Below are 17,737 nucleotides of genomic sequence, written 5' to 3'. Positions count from 1 at the left end.
TTGCCCACAACAGAGGTAAGACTCACCGGCCTATAGTTACTAGGGTTATCGCTACTCCCCTCCTTGAACAAGGGAACCACATTTGCTATCCTCCAGTCTTCTGGCACTATTCCCGTAGACAACAAGGACATAAAAATCAAGGCCAATGGCTCTGCAATCTCCTCCCTTGCTTCCCAGAGAATCCTAGGATAAATACCATCAGGCCCAGGGGACTTATCTACATTCACTCTTTCCAGAATTTCCAACACCTCTTCCCTACATATCTCAAAGACATCCGTTCTAATTAATTGTGACTCAATATTCACATCGGCAACAATGTCCTGTTCCTGAGTGAATACTGACGAAAAGTATTCATTCAGTGTCTCCCCAATTTCTTCAGCTTCCACACGCAACTTCCCACTACTATCCTTGACGGGACCTATTCCTACCCTAGTCATCCTTTTATTCTTGACATACCTATAGAAAGCCTTTGGTTTTCCCTAATCCTATCAACCAAGGACTTTTCATGTCCCCTCCTTGCTGCTCTTAGCTTTCTCTTTAGATCCTTCCTGGCTACCTTGTAACTCTCAGTCGCCCCAATTGAACGTTCACGCCTCATCTTTACATAGGCCGCCCTCTTCCCTTTAACAAGGGATTCCAATTTCTTATTAAACCACGGTTCCCTCACACGACCCTTTCCTCCCTGCCTGACAGGTACATACTTATCAAGGACACTCTGTAATTGTTCCTTGAACAAGCTCCACATATCGATTGCGCCCTTCCCTTGAAGCCTACTTTTCCAAGCCACGCATCCTAAGTCATGCCTCACTGCATCACAATTTCCCTGCCCCCCAGCTATAACTCTTGCCCTGTAGTGCACACTTATCCCTCTCCATCACTAGAGTAAAAGTCACCGAATTGTGGTCACTGTCCCCAAAGTGCTCACCTACCTCCAATTCTAACACCTGACCTAGTTCGTTACCCAGAACCAAATCCAGTATGGCCTCACCTCTTGTTGGTCTGTCGACATATTGTGTCAGGAAACCCTCCTGCACACATTGGACAAACACCAACCCATCTAACGTACTCGAGCTATAGCTTTCTCAGTCAATATCTGGAAAGTTAAAGTCCCCCATAACAACCACTCTATTACTTTCACTCTTCTCCTGAATCATCCTCGCAATCCTTTCTTCTACGTCTCTAGGACTATTGGGAGGCCTGTAGAAAACTCCTAACAGGGTGACCTCACCTTTCCTATTTCTAAGCTCAGCCCAAACTACCTCAGATGGCGAGTCTTCATCCATCATCCTTTCCACTGCTGTAATACTATCTTTGACGAGCAATGCCACACCGCTCCCTCTTTTACCCCCACCTCTGACCCTACTAAAACATTTAAACCCTGGAACCTGCAACAACCAATCTTGTCCCTGTTCTACCCATGTCTCCGTAATAGCCACAACATCGAACTCCCAAGTACCAACCCACGCTGCAAGTTCACCTACCTTATTTCGTATACTTCTCGCATTGAAGTATACACACTTCAAGCCACCTTCCTGTTTACAGGCACTCTCCTTTGAGATTGATGCCTGGTTCCTAACCTCCCTACACTCCAGTTCCTGCACCCTAAAACTACAGTCTAGGTTCCCATGCCCCTGCAGAGTTAGTTTAAACCCCCTGAAAGAGCACTAGCAAACCTCCCCCCAAGGATACTGGTGCCCCTCAGGTTCAGGTGTAGACTATCATGTTTATAGAGGTCCCACCTTCCCCAGAAAGAACCCCAGTTATCCAGAAACTGGAATCCCTCCCTCCTGCACCATCCCTGTAGCCACGCATTTAGCTGCTCTCTCTCCCTATTCCTCGACTCTCTATCACGTGGCACAGGTAACAAATCTGGTCTGGCCTACATGTGACTCCAGACCCACAGCAATGTGGTTAATGTTTAACTGTCCTTGGGCAGTAAATGTTGCCTAGCCAGCAATGTCCTCATCCTGTGAATGACTTTTTAAAAAAAAATGTCTGGGTGGTGTATAACTTGAGGGTGAACTTGCATGAGAATGCCACCATATACACTTGCTGCCCTTGTCCTTCCAGATGGGAGAGGCCATGGTTTGAAAGGTATTGTCAAAGGAACTATGGTGGGTTACTGCAATGTAACTTTTGATGCTGTTGTGTTAAAGGTGGTAGTTGGGGTGACAATTAATTGGGATGTTTTGGCCTAGATAGTGTCGAGCTTCTCAAGTGTGATTGAAGCTGCACTCATCCAGGCAAGTGGGGAGTATTCTATCACACTTCTTATGCTTACGCTCTAGATGGCACGCAGGTTTTAGAAAGCCAGCTAAACCACGCAGTGAAATCATCACTTGTCACTGTAAAATAACCTCAAGTCTTTCTGAAAATGGATATTATGGGTAACTCTACCTGGAAATCAAATTGATCTATGTTTCAATACATTCCACATTCGGGACTAACCAACTGGGAGTGTTTCTTTTTAGGGAAGGTGTCATATTGTCCTGCCCTTTGCAATGGAAAGCAACTTTACTAAAATTCACCATTCAAAATAACTGGAAAACCTAGTTTATGATAATTAGGCAATAGCTGATTCTGGGATTTGAATACAAGCCCTATGAAACGGAGTCCATCCATAGTTTTGCTGGAAGGGACAGGGTAATACTTTCAATGTAACAAAATGAAATAGCAGTATTTTACATCAGGAGATGAAGGCATCCTGCAGTCTCATTAACTTGCTGTCACCATTGGCCTGTTATTTATATTTGAGATGCCCTGTGTTCAAAGTGTAGCTTGGGGTGTGTAGCTAATGTGTGCTGGAGCTACCAAAACGCTACCATTCACTAGAAAGTTATGACACCGAAATGTAAGGAAGGCAAATAAAATTAAAACATGCAAATTGTGATTGCTGAGTGAAATGACAGGGCCTCTTGTATTATCTAGAATTCCCACTAGATGGAGCAAATAGGTTAAATATTAAAAAAAGCTAAACTGCAACAGTATTGAGTGCAGCAATACCTCAAAACTAAAATTCATGGAACGTGGGTGTTATTGTCTCAAGTGACAAGAATATACAAATACAGTATAAATAATTATCAATTTTGCATTAAAAGAGTCCTACCCTTTTTGAGTTCAGAAGAAGTCACCAATTAGCTCTTTTTGTCCACTTTACTGATATAAGCTTCACCTGACATGGCCATTTTATACGTAATTCAAAACCTAACTATTGCTTTTGAAATTGGAGTGCGTTCTTTCTTCTCTATCTCCCCAATTATAATGCACTTCTAAAAATATATAACAGAAGCGAAAGCAGCCATGTCATGAAATCACTTTTATTTTGCATTCTGTTATACATATATAAACGTTTTGAACTTTAAAACATGTTATCTTGTATTTCAAAGGTATTTTAAACAAAGAATGCCATTAGGCAGAAAGACTCCTCATAGAGCAGGAGGCCATTTGGCCCCTTACTCTGTGCTGACTCACCAGTGGAGCAGTGTACCTAATGCCACTCCCCAGGCTTTCTCCCAATACCCCTTCCAAAATTGCCACAATAAGGTTAAGAAAAATATCCCCGCAGTTGAGATTTCTTTCTGTAAAAATGTTGAGAAAAGTGGGGAGAGAAAAATAGGTGAATTGAATGTAAATATGCAAACATATGGAACATTGTAGCTTTAAATCTTAAGCCAAAAAGAATCAAATACCACAATCGGTTATTTGCTCTGGTTTTGAATGGAAAGCGTCTTGAAGAAAAAGTGTGCGTGCTCCAGGCATTGAGAAGCAATATTAAATATACAAAGGCTAATAATACATTCTATTTCCCATTGCTGTCTGTTTTAATATGACCAAAAAAGTCATGTATTTCAATCAGAATGATTCCATATGAATATCAGCATTTCTGTTAGGTTTCCTAAGAGATATTCTACACCCTAGTGAATTCTGAAGCTGGGAAATGAGCTCAATCAACTTGAAGAAACCAGAGTGTCTTAAAATCAACAGTTTCATCTCTGGCATTAGGATATAGGACTTTCATTTACAGGTTTGTTTGATCCACTTAATTAGTTCATTTCTGCAACTACATTACTTAAAACTAAACATTTAATGGACATAACTTATCTCTTTCCTTATCAGCATATTAGAATGAGATTACCATGAAGGAATCTCCTCAGCCTCTCCACTTGTCTAAGACTTGGTGATCCTCAGTTCAAAACAGCATCAGTCCCCTCACTGTAATGGGAGAGCAGCCCCATGATCTGGTAAGATGGTGGCGACTTTACATTGGGATGCAGGACTGTGACTGCAAGAGCATGTCAGAGACTGGGTAACTCTCCTCCTGTTTCCTCAAAGCCTGACAAGACACAGGTCAGGGTTGCGATGGGATAATCTCCACTCTTCTGGATGAGTGCAGCTCCAACAACACTCTAGAGTCTTAACAGCATTTAGGACCAAAGCAACCCATTTGCTCTTCACCCCATTCACTACCTTTCCTATTGATGGTGCACAGAAGGAGCACCATACTGTACACAAGATGCACCATAGCAACTCACCAAGGCATCATCTCAACCTGCAACCTCTGCCACCTAGCAACCCAAAGGCAGCAGAATATGGGAACATCCTGCAAGTTTCCCTTCAAACACATAATCTTGACTTGAATCTATTGCTGTCACTTCACTATCTCTGGTCAAACTCCTGTAACTCCCTTCCCAGCAGCAATGTATGTTACCTACACCAGATGGATTGCAGCAGTTCACGAGGCTGTCCCGTTATTGTTGCCTTCACCCCCTTCCCAATGGCCATTCGTTGCCTTCACCTGTTGTACTGCATGCTGACTTTCTGCTTGCTTGTCTTCTAATTGAGGAAAACTCAACAATAAAGTGCTTTTGGATAAGTTTTCCTACTTAGAGTCATAGAGATGTACAGCTTTCTTACAATAAGCGCATCATTTAATGGAAATCCTTTAAAATATTAGTGTATTAATTGCATCTTCTGGGATAAAGCATATTAGAATGAATTGTTTTGGAATGTGCTGGTTGTGGTATGAGTCATTTTGCACACAGCAACATCTTACAGGAAGACATTAACTTTCAAGGAGCTATGAACCTGCATTCCAAGGTCTCTTTGTTCAGGAACACTCCCGAGGACCTTACCATTAAGTGTATAAGTCCTGCTAAAACTTGCTTTCCCTAAATGCAGCACCTCAAATTTATCTGAATTAAACTCCATCTTCCACTCATTAGCCCATTCACCCATCTGACCAAGATCCCGTTGTAATCTGAGGTAACTTCTTCACTGGCATTGGCAAACTTACTAACTGTGCCTCTTATGTTAACATCCAAATCATTTATATAAACGATGAAAAGCAGTGGCACTCCAATGGTCAGGAGACTCCAATCTGAAAAACAACCCTCTACTACCACCCTCTGTCTTCTACCTTTGAGCCAGTTGGCTAGTTCTCTCTGTATTCCATGAGATCTAACCTTGTTAACCAGTCTCCCATGGGGAACCTCGTCGAATGCCTACTGAAGTCCACATAGATCACGTCTACCGCTCTGCCCTCATCAATCCTCTTTGTTACTTCAAAAAAAACTCCAAGTTTGAGAAATATGATTGCCCACGCACAAAGCCATGTTGACTATCCCTGATCAGTTCTTGCCTTTTCAAATACATGTACACCCTATCCCTCAGGATTCCTTCCAACAACTTGCCCACCTCCGACGTCAGGCTCACTGGCCTACAGTTCCTTGGCTTGTCCTTACCACCTTTCTTAAACAGTGGCACCATGTTAGCCAATCTCCAGTCATCTGGCACCCCACCTGAGACTATCGATGATACAAATATCTCGGCAAGAGGCCCAGCAATCACTTTCCACAGAGTTCTCGGGTACACCTGATCAGGCCCTGGGGATTTATCCACTCTTGTGCGTTTCAAGAAATCCAGACCTCTTCCTCTGTAATATGGACATTTTTCAAGATGTTACCATCTATTTCCCTACATTTTATGTCTTCCATGCCCTTTTCTACAGTAAATACCAATGCTAAATACTCGTTTAATATTTCCCCCATCTCCTGTGGCTTCCCTATTCTCTCCCTAGTTACCCTTTTGTCTGTAATGTATTTGTAAAAACCCTCCTTAACTCTATTTGCCAAAGCTATCTCATGTCCCCTTTTGCCCTCCTGATTCCCCTTTTAAGTATACTCCTACTGCCTTTCAAGTCAAGATTGTGTTTGAAGGGAAACTTGCAGGATGTTCCCATATTCTGCTGCCTTTGGGTTGCTAGGTGGCAGAGGTTGCAGGTTGAGATGATGTCTTGGTGAGTTGCTATGGTGCATCTTATGTAGAGTATGGTGCTCCTTCTGTGCACCACCAATAGAGGGATCTCAGCTGTCTATACATGACACATACTTCCTTTTTCTTAACCAAATCCTCAATTTCTTAAGTCATCCAGCATTCCCTATACCTACCAGCCTTTCCTTTCATCCTACCAGGAATATACTTTGCAAGAACTGTAACAAGCACTACATTGGACAAACAGGCAGAAAACTAGCCACCAGGATACGTGAACATCAACTAGCCACAAAAAAAACATGATTCACTGTCATGGGTGTCCTTACATATAGATGAGGAGGGACAACACATCCATCCTAGGACAAAACAAACAGAGACATGCACAAGAATTTCTAGAAGCATAGCATTCTAACCCAAACTTTATCAATAAACACAGTGTCTTGGATCCCATTTACCACCCCCTGAGAAAAAGGACAGGAAATGACCTCACCAACCCAAGGAAACCTAAACACACAAATAAAAAGTGAGTCAGGAAATCAGTGTGTCATCCGGAGGCTCACTGATCATGTTACCTAGTAGGGTGAGGAAATGTCTGAAAACGGACCTTCCAGCTCAGTGAGCAAACCTGCAGCCAGGAATGTACTGTCTCTGGACTATCATTATCTCATTTCTGAAGGCTTCCCATTTTCCAGCAGTCCCTTTACCTACAGCCATTTGCCTTTTAAAAGTTTTTGCCTAATACCATTTGTGGGCGGCACGGTGGCACAGTGGTTAGCACTGCTGCCTCACAGCGCCTGTAGACCCGGGTTCAATTCCCGACTCAGGCGACTGACTGTGTGGAGTTTGCACGTTCTCCCCGTGTCTGCGTGGGTTTCCTCCGGGTGCTCCGGTTTCCTCCCACAGTCCAAAGATGTGCGGGTCAGGTGAATTGGCCATGCTAAATTGCCCGTAGTGTTAGGTAAGGGGTAAATGTAGGGGTATGGGTGGGTTGCGCTTCGGCGGGTCGGTGTGGACTTGTTGGGCCGAAGGGCCTGTTTCCACACTGTAAGTCTAATCTAAAACCATCAAAATTGGCGTTCCTTCAATAGAACTTCAACTTTTAGATCTGCTAGGTAAAAACAATGATTGCAGATGCTGGAAACCAGACTCCTCGGATGCTGCCTGAAATGGTGTGCTTTTCCAGCACCACTAATCCAGAACTTTTAGATCTGGTCTATCCTTTTCCATCACTGTTTTAAAACTAATAGAATTTAAAGTCTGGTTGAAGATTTGTAGCTCGGATGTCCGTTGTTGTGGTTCTGTTTGCCGAGCTGGAAGTTTTTGCTGCAAACGTTTCGTTCCCTGGCTAGGGAACATCATCAGTGCTATTGGAGCCTCCTGTGAAGCGCTGCTTTGATGTTTCTTCCGGTATTTATAGTGGTAACCACTATAAATACCGGAAGAAACATCAAAGCAGCGCTTCACAGGAGGCTACAATAGCACTGATGATGTTCCCTAGCCAGGGAACGAAACGTTTGCAGCAAAACCTTCCAGCTCGGCGAACAGAACCACAACAACTAATAGAATTATGGTCGCTGGCCCTAAAGTGCTCCCCCACTGCCACCTCAGTCACCTGCCCTGCCTTATTTCCCAAGAGGAGGTCAAGCTTTGCATCTTCTCTAATAGGTGCATCCACATACTAAATCAGAAAATTTTCTTTTACATGCTTAATAAATTCCTTTCCATCTAAATTCTTAACACTATGGCAGTCCCAATCTATGCTTGGAAAGTTAAAATCCCCTACCATCACCATCCAATTATTTTTACAGGTAACTGAGATTTCCTTACAAATTTGTTTCTCGATTTCCCACTGACTATTAGGGGATCTATAATACAATCCCAATAAGGTGATCATCCCTTTCTTATTTCTCAGTTCAACCCAAGTAACTTTGCTGGATGTATTTCTGAGAATATCCTCCCTCAGTACAACTGTAATGCTATCCCATCTCAAAAACACCATTCCCCCTCCTCTCTTGCCTCCCTTTCTGTCCTTCTTTAGTATTTGTATCCTGGAACATTAATGTTTTCATTATTAAGTTGAGTTTGATGAGAGGTGGACACTATCCTGAAGTATTGATCCCCTTAAAGTTTGAGCTTGAACCTATATTGCCTTTAGATATCGCACATCCATTCAAATTAAAGTTACATTAATCTTAGAAGAACAATGTTGAACAAAATAGGTTCAAAACCAGATTTTATTCCTAATCATGCAATGCACATGGTGAACAACTGGTGGCAGTATTGTCTGTAGCTCATGTAATATCTATTTGTCTGATATTCGATGTATTATAAATATTTATTTCATTCAAATAGTAAAAGTTTCAAAGTAATTTATGGTTATTTATTTTATTAAGATCAAATTGCCAAATAGGTTCCTTCAATAACAGGATGTAAATGGACAATAGATGGGGAGCTGTTGAGGTGGATAACTTTACAAATAAACTAATATTAACTACAGTTGGAAGGGAGCTTTTCAGCTCTTTATAAAGATATCCATGGTTTCTCCTGCACCTCTCCTATGCCCAAATCTCAGCTTCTTTTGATTTGAAAGGGGGAAACAGAATGATATGCAAGATTACAGGAAGAAAGCAGGAAAATGGCACAAAGCAAATTGCACATTCAGAAAGCTATTGCAGACATCATGGGCCAGCAATTCTGTGATTCATTGATGGTATCTTTCACAATCACAGCACATCTCAATTAATGTTCTTTGCAACAGATGACATATTTGTGAAGTCTAGCTATTGTAAAGTAAGAAATGGAGCAGTCAGTTTTCTTTAGACTGCAAGTTCACATGTAGAAGTGTGACAACGATTAGATTACTTAGTGTGGAAACTGGCCCTTTGGCCCAATAAGTCCACATTGACCCTTCGAAGAGCAACCCACCCAGACCCATTCCCCTACGTTTACCCCTTCACCTAACACTACGGGCAAGTTAGCAAAGCCAATTCACCTAATCTGCACCTCTTTGGACTGTGGGAAGAAACTGGAACACCCGGAGGAAACCCGCACAGACACGGGGAAATGTGCAAACTCCACACAGACAGTTGTCCAAGGTGGGAATTGAACCTGGGTCTCTGGCGCTGTGAGGCAGCAGTGCTAACCACTGTGCTGCCCTGTTCGTTTGTGATAGTGAGAGATAACTATTGGCTGTGATTCAAGGAAACCCACCTGCTCTTCAAAGTAGGATCATTTCCATCCACCCAATAGCAGACTCGGTCTCGGTTTCCAACCTTATTTAAAGACAACACTTTCGACAGTTTGGCCTCCCCTCAGCCAAGTGCTGAAGAATTTGCTTTGATTGTTGGCACAAGTCATATTGAGAGGTGGAATTCCCTGTGTTCATTGTCTCCACATTGGTTGGGAAAGGAAAAGCAGGGAGTGATTTGCATATCTTGGACATATATTCTATTATAGGAACAGGAGTAGGCCATTCAGCCCTTTGAGCCTGCTCTGGCCAGGTTGGATGTCTTGTTCAAGTGTCAGGTTTTTTTTAAGCTTAAATTACCTACCAAATAGAAACAGGCCCTCAGTCCACATCAACCCTCCGGCATGTAACTCCCCCAGACCCATTTCCCCTACCCTATATTTACCCCTGACTAATGCACCTAACATGATGGGCAATTGAGCCTGGCCAATTCACCCGACCTGCATACCTTTGGAGTGTGGAAGGAAACCGGAGCAAACACACACAGACATGGGGAGAATGTGCAAACTCCACACAGATAGTTGCCCGAGGTGGGAATCGAACCCAGGTCCCTGGCACTGTGAGGCTGCAGTGCTAACCACTGAGCCACCGTACTATCATTTTGTGGTTGATCCACTTCTGACTGCCACAGGCTAGCTGCCAGATTCTTGGCAGGCAACTCAGCAATTCAGATGATGGAAAATCCAGCGATCATTTTAGAGAGAGTGTGGCCATCTAAGGCAGGTACTGGAAAGCATAACAGCAGAACACATGGTAATACAATGTTGTACTAATCCTTTCCTCTGCACAAATCTCTGATACATTGACGGAGTTGTTTGAAGGAGATCTAATTTCTCTCTGACAGGCGGCAGGTGTCCTTTTGAAATAACCAATAGCCAAGTAGGTCAATTTCAGCAGCACTTTCCCAAGGACTTGACTGCAGCGTTGAAAGAAATTTCACATCCTCTCCAAAATTGGCAAGGAATTGCACACTTCATATTTCTCTCACTCTCCCCACATCAGCCAGCTTTGGCCTCAATATCTTCGATCCTCCTGTCACCCAGCGGAAACCCATGCAGACGTGGGGAGTATGTGCAGACGCCACACAGTCAGTCACCCAAGGCTGGAAGTTGACCCAATCCCTGGCACTGTGAGGCAGTAGTGCTAACCACTGAGCCACCTTTGACACCCATGGCGGATGTAGTCATTAGCCCAAGTGGCAGTGTTGATGATGGGGAGGCAGTAGGCCACCAACAACAAGATGTTTGAGTCTCTCTTGTTTTTTCTTTCTACTTTGCTTACCTTTCATGCAATGACACAAGGATGCAGCAAGTGAGGTTGGTAATTAATTGTACAGCCACTGATCTGCCTGTATTACTGTGTGTGAAACTTTTCTGCTTGTATTATCACATGTGAATCTTTCTTGAGATGGATCTGTGCGGCTGAGGTACTTGACTGCAGCTGATGACACCATTTTCTTGGAAATGTGTAGCCTCCTTGTTCATTAGCGCTTAGGCAGGCTGTCTTGGGCCTCTGTGTGGAAGAATGAGGGGCTTATGCCTGAAACGTCGAATTTCCTGTTCCTTGGATGCTGCCTGACCTTCTGTGCTTTTCCAGCAACACATTTTCAGTTCTGATCCCCAGCATCTGCAGACCTCACTTTCTCCTCGTCAATCTTCCCAGTCACCTATTAGGTGTCACGAGAGGATTTATCTCTGCAAGGCCTAATGGGATTTCTAATGCTGTTGGCGCCAACATTAATGAGGTACCATACACCTAGGCTTATCTGATACTAACCCAATTCTGCCACTCACTATAGGCAGGCGTATTCACCACTACAAGGAAATCCAGGGATGTCTGCCATCTTTAAAAGGCCATTGTGCGCCTGGTCAATACTAGCAGTCTGCAACAGCCCTGCGAGGTTCGTGCTATATGCCCTAGGCACGTTAGATAAAAGTGATTTTCACCTGCTTTGTGGATGGGGATCTCGAGGTCCTGGTAGGTACAGGTAGGGTAATTCCTCTTTCCCCAGGATGGAAAGAGGAGGCCACAAAGCCACATCTTGTCAGCCAGGTTTGAAGTTGCCAGTGTGGTCTCAACCATTTGGACAAACACCCACAGCCAGCAGCGCTGCAAGAAGGTCAATGACCACCTCCGCTGTGCCAAGGAAGGGTCAGCTGTTCTCTATCTGCTGCCTCACATTCATTCTATCTCTTCCACTGCACCCACCTCTCCAACAACACTGATGCACCAACACCAATACTGTTGTCTGTAGCGTCATCCCTCATTTGCTCTCATGCATTCGATCCCGACTCCTGCATGGCTTCTGTGTCTCCTCCTCACCCGGGCCACCTCACCAGCTTTGCTCCGTTTGAACCAGCATCAATGGCTATACATCCTACTCAATTATTCCCTTTGTCTCATTCCAGGAGAAAACAGCCTTCGGAAGTGCAGAAAGACACACAGGAAGATGGGGTGCCTGACTTTCAGCTCCAGGCTGTGTATGAGGTAACTGTGACTGCCCCAAATGACAGACTGACTAACCCATTGACTTGTTGTACCATCACCCCCTCTGTGAAGGGTGGCTTCAATGTCTTAGACTTATAGAGTTCTCCAGCACAGAAACAGACCCTTCAATCCAACTAGTCCAATCCAACCAGGTGTTCTAAATTAATCCAGTCACTTTTGCCAGCATTTGGCCCATATCTCTCTCGACCCGTCCTATTCCTGTTCATATCCAGATGCCTTTTAAATGTTATAGTTGTACCAGCCTTCCCACTTCCTCTGGCAGCTCATTCCATACACGTACCACTTTCTGTGTGAAAAAGTTGCCTCTTAGGTCCCTTTTATATCTTTCCCCTCTCACCTTAAACCTATGCCCTCTAGTGTTGGACTTATTTACCATGGGGAAAAAAATACCTTAGCTATTCACCCTATCCATGACCCTCATGATTTTATAAGGTCACCCCTCAGCCTCCGACACTCCAGGGAAAATAGCCCCGGCCTATTCAGCCTCTCCCCATTCCTTAAACCCTCCAACCCTGCCAACATCCTTATAAATCTTTTCCTTCAAGTTTAACATCTTTCTTGTTGCAGGGAGACCAGAATTGATAGCAGTATTCCAAAAGTGTCAGAACCAATGTCCTGTGCATACTGGGGTCTACTCCCCTTAAACTTTGAGACATGGCCATTCAGTAGTAGCACATTCTGGATATAACTAGCACTTGCTACAGATGTGAGATTAATGTAGCACAGTGCCGTACAGCAACATGACGGCTGACCAGTGGGAGCTGTGCAGCTGGGAAGAACACTACAGGGAAAGCTGGTGCTGACAGCTTGACAAGGCTGTGTGTCTACACCAAAAGGCAAGAGAGAAGGACATAAACCTGTTCACTCTGGCTGAGATTGCAAAGCACAATAAATAAGGTAGGGATTCTGAGAACATCAACGTCAGCACACAGCGAGTGAGCATTGAGGGAGCAAGCAAGGAGCCCTGAGCTGCAGTCAGGAGCTGAACGCCTCTTTTTTTTATCATCCATTCATGAGGCGTAGGCATCGCTGGCAGGACTAGCATTTATTGCCTGTCCCTAGTTGCCCTTGAGAAAGTGGTGGTGAGGTGCCTTTTTGACCCACTGCAGTCCACATGCTGTAGATAGATCACCTTCGGGAGGGAAGCGCAGGAATTTGACCCAGTGATAATGTATGAATGATGATATGTTTCTGAGTCAGGATGGTGAGTGGCTTGGAATGGAACTTGAAGTTGGTGGAGGAACTTTGGTAAATTTCTGCAGTGCATCTTGTAGATAGTACATACTGCTGCTACTGAGTGTCAATGGTGGAGGAGCAGATACTTATGGATCAATTAAGCAGGTTGTTTTGGCCTGGATGGTGTCAAGCTGCTTGAGTGTTGTTGGAGTTACACCCATCCAGGTAAGTGGGGAATATTCCATCACACTCCTGCCCCTGTGTAAAGTGTCCATACAGCCACAGTCCACTAAGAGGTGCTGGTGCTCTCCAAAGTGCATGTCCATGTCAAACCCTGTTGTAAATGGATGTTCCCTGAGGCTGTACACGTCTGTGGATGGAGGGTCAGTGCAGTCACTGTCCTTAGAATGTGCCTGGATATTTGGGTGCCTGGTGTTCGAGATTGAAGTCCAAAAAAGCAAGCGGTGAGCTGGAGTTGCCAGTTCCCTGTTCTGACTTTCATGTTGGGAATTATCAGCTTTCAATTTTGATCCAGTGGGTAGGAGAATGAGTTTTTTTTCATTTGATTTATTTATTATCAGGTGTATTTTGATACAAATATATTGGAAAGTATTGTGTGGTATTACCACTCTCCAGTGCCATCTTAAAACACAGAAAAATAAACCAAAGTATAGAATTCAAAGGCAGAAAAATAAAGCAAAAATGTTCAACATTACAGTCCACTAATGAAATGAGATTGGGTCGTGATGAGGATGATAATGAGTAAATACATGTGTCGCTGCTCATTAATGATGATCTCATCTTGCCACCCAACACTCGGTTGGAAAATCAGGCCTTTTGGTCTCTGTATTGAGAAGGTCCTCATTGGACAGCTCCCATGTTCTGCCCAACCTTCTCACCATGGCCCGTATTTTGTTTTATTGGAAAAATATACTTTATTCATAGGAAGAAATCTTTGGTACCTATACAGTTAATGGAGTTGTTCATATATCGATACTCTCTTAACTTACGAGAACAAATTAAGTCTTTAATGTTCACCATTCTCTATATTTACAATCAACCTCTTGACATTTAGCTGAGGCATCAGCGGGGCCCAATTACTGATTAGACATTCTGTTATTCTTCCACAGAAGGACCTTATATGGTGGTCTTTCCCCACTGCGACTTGGCAGAGCTGCCCCAAGCTTCAGTGCATCCCTCAGCACGGAGTCCTGGGCCTTAGAATGTGCCAGTCTGCAACAGTCAAGGTTAGTTCCTTCAACTGGAAGACCAACAGGTTTCAGGCAGACCAAAGAGCATCTTTCACTGCATTGATGGTCCTCCAGGCACAGTTGATGTCCGTCTCAGTGTGTCCTGGGGAACAGGCCGTACAGCACGGTGTCCCGTGTCACGGAACTGCTTGGGACGAACCTCGACAAAAACCTCTCCAGACTTCCTTTGGATAGACACATTCCAGAAGGAGGTATGTGACATTTTCATCCCATCCATAGCCGCTTCGAGGGCAGTAACGTTGGTGCAGAGGGTGCAGGTATACATAAAGGGCCTCCCAGGCAGAGCCTTTCTCATCACCAGCCAAGCCATGTTTTGGTCCCTGTTTGAAAGTTCTGGTGATAAGACATTCTGCTAAAAGGCTTTGACAGTCTGCCCAGGAACTGCTCAGCAGGATCCACCCTCCTCTTCCCGAAGGGCTTCAGGGGCACTACACGCTGATCACTTCCTGATGGATTTGTGGCCAAAGGTGTTTGCCTTCACAAATTCCTCCACAAAGGACAGGTGTAACAGAATGGTCAAACTAATTGGAGCGTTCTGTGGTAGTAAGGCCAGGCCCATCCTTTGCAACGGAGAAAGTTGGGACTGCAGATGCTGGAGATCAGGGCTGAAAATGTGTTGCTGGAAAAGCGCAGCAGGTCAGACAGCATCCAAGGAGCAGGAGAGTCGACGTTTTGGGCATGAGCCCTTCTTCAGGAATCCTGAACGTCGACTCTCCTGCTCCTTGGATGCTGCATGACCTGCTGCGCTTTTCCAGCAACACATTTTCAGCCCATCGTTTGCGACACCAGGGACAAGTAGAACCTCAGTACGTAGTGACACTTGGTATTTGCGTACCAGGGATCCATGCACAGCTTGATGCAGCCACACACAAAGGTGGCCAACAGAGTGAGGGTAGCGTTGGGTGTGCTTTTCCCCCTTTGTCCAGATCTTTATTTATGGTGTCCCTTCAGACATGGTCCATCTTCAATCTCCACATGAAATGGAAGGTAGCCTGAGTGACCGCAGCGTCACAGGTTCAGGGCCTAGGCCAGACCTGCGTCATGTACGACAACACTGAGAGTATCCCACACCTGATGACCAGGTTTTTACCCACAATGGAGAGTGACTGGTGTTCCAATCTGCTCAATTTCTGCCTCACCTTAGTGACACGCTCCTCCCAAGACTAGGCGCACTCCCAGCCACTCTGAACCAAATACCCAGCACCTTCAGGTGGTCTGTCCTGATGGTGAAGGGGATAGAGGATTGGTTGGCCCAGTTTCTGAGGAGCACGGCTTCACTCTTGACTCATTTTACTTTGGCCCCCTAGGCCTGTTCAAACTTTTCACAGATGCACATGAGTCTGTGCACTGACAGTGGATCCGAGCAGAAAACGGCAACATCATCAATGTACAGGGAGGCCTTAACCTGTAGGCCCTCGCTGTCAGGAATAGTCACCCCTCTCATGCTCCATATCTTTCCTGATGGACTCAGCGAATGGCCCTGTGCAGCACACAAACAAGGCAGGAGAGAGTGGACAACCCTGCCTGACTCCAGATCTGCTTGGAAAGCTTCCCACCCATTGATTAAAACTGAACTGACCATGTTGATGTAGAACAGACAGATCCAATTGCAGATTCTCTCCTCAAAGCCCATTTTAGACAGAACCTCACTCACGTACATGTGTGATATCCTGTCAAAGGCTGTCTCCTGGTCCAGGTTGATGAGGCAGGTATCCACCCCTCTGTCCTGTACATGGGAGATCGTATCCCTGAAGAGCACAAGACTCTCAATGATCTTCCTGCCCAGTACAGCACAGGTTTAGTCGGGGTGAATCACTGATCCCAGAGCAGGCCTGTCCCGATTGGCAGTGACCTTTGACAAGATTTTGTAGTCCACATTTAACAGTGAGATTGGTCACCTGTTTCTGATGGTCTCCCTCTTCCCCCTTCTGCTTCTGCATGAGGGTGATGGTACCTTTCTTCATGGGTTTGCACATGGTATCTGCTAGAAGCATACTGTCACACACCTCCAGCAGGTCCTGGCCAATCAAGTACCATAGAGTAGAATAGAACTTGACCGATAAGCTGTCGCTTCCCGGAGGATTATTTTTTTCAAAAGACTCGAGGGCCTTAGTCAGCTCATCCAGAGATAGCGGTTGATCCAGCCTCTCCCACATGCTGTCATTTAAAACCTCCGTGATAGAGGACAGGAAAGACCGGGAGGCCGCGCTGTCAGTCTGCTTCATGTCATACAGACTGGATTAGAAGGTTTTGCTGGGAGATTCAAGATGACAGCAGTCGCAACAATCTGCTGTGTTGCGTTCTGTGCCGTACCCCAGGCAAGATAGACTCTTACTTCCCCCCACAACCGTCTCCCCATGAGCCACCCCTGAGGAAAGTTTATAATGTTAAGGAAGTAGAATACCTAGAGCCCTTTTAAAATTATGATTTGACAGATCTGTAGCTGAAATGAAGACATCCAATGGAAAGGGAGCACAGCAGGAAGGGCAATTCTCTACTATGTTGGGCACACCTGCAGCTAGCTCAACTCCCGTGGTGGCGCCCTTAAGTTCAGTGGAGCAACAGCATTTACTAACGGAGTTCTCAAAACTCCGTGAAAAAAATCAGGGGAGCACTGGATCCAATTACTGCCATGCTTACAAAGCATAAGCAGGAAATCGGGCCTTGGATCAGCACGTACCAGCGGTGGAACAGAGGACCACGGCCTTGAGGCTGTGAATGAGAGCTCCAAGAGGTGGGTCCAAACCTTGGAAGGCCAGGTTCGGACCTTGCAGGAACAAGTAGACGACCTCGAAAATCGAGATCAGAGAAAAAGATTTATGGATCTTGGGCTTACTGTAGCGTGAAAAAGCTGAAAACTTTGCTGATTTTCTCGAAAGGTGGTTTCCGGAATTGCTGAGGCTGGAGATTGAGTTGGGCCAGTTGAGTGTAGAGCGGTCCCACCGGATTGCGATGCACAGGTCTGGGCCGGCCCAGCGCCCCCACCCAGTCCCAGTGCAACTCCAGCACTAGAAGGAAAAGCAATTAATAATAGAAACAATCAGAAGCCTGGGAGGAGATCTACAGGCTTTGGTTTAGGAAGGTTTGAAGATAATGTTGTTTTCATGACTTTTCTGGGGCCAGAATTAAGAAAAAGAAGACCTTTGACGATGTAAAGAAAAAATTAAGAGATTTAAACATTCAGTATTCTCTGAGGTACCCAGCTCATTTATGGGGGAGCTGTCTACAACTTTGACTCAGTAGAGAACGCTAAAAAATTTTTGAA

Source organism: Hemiscyllium ocellatum, chromosome 32, assembly GCF_020745735.1.
Source record: "Hemiscyllium ocellatum isolate sHemOce1 chromosome 32, sHemOce1.pat.X.cur, whole genome shotgun sequence".
In the NCBI taxonomy this organism is placed as follows: Eukaryota; Metazoa; Chordata; class Chondrichthyes; order Orectolobiformes; family Hemiscylliidae; genus Hemiscyllium; species Hemiscyllium ocellatum.
This window is presented reverse-complemented; position numbering follows the sequence as displayed.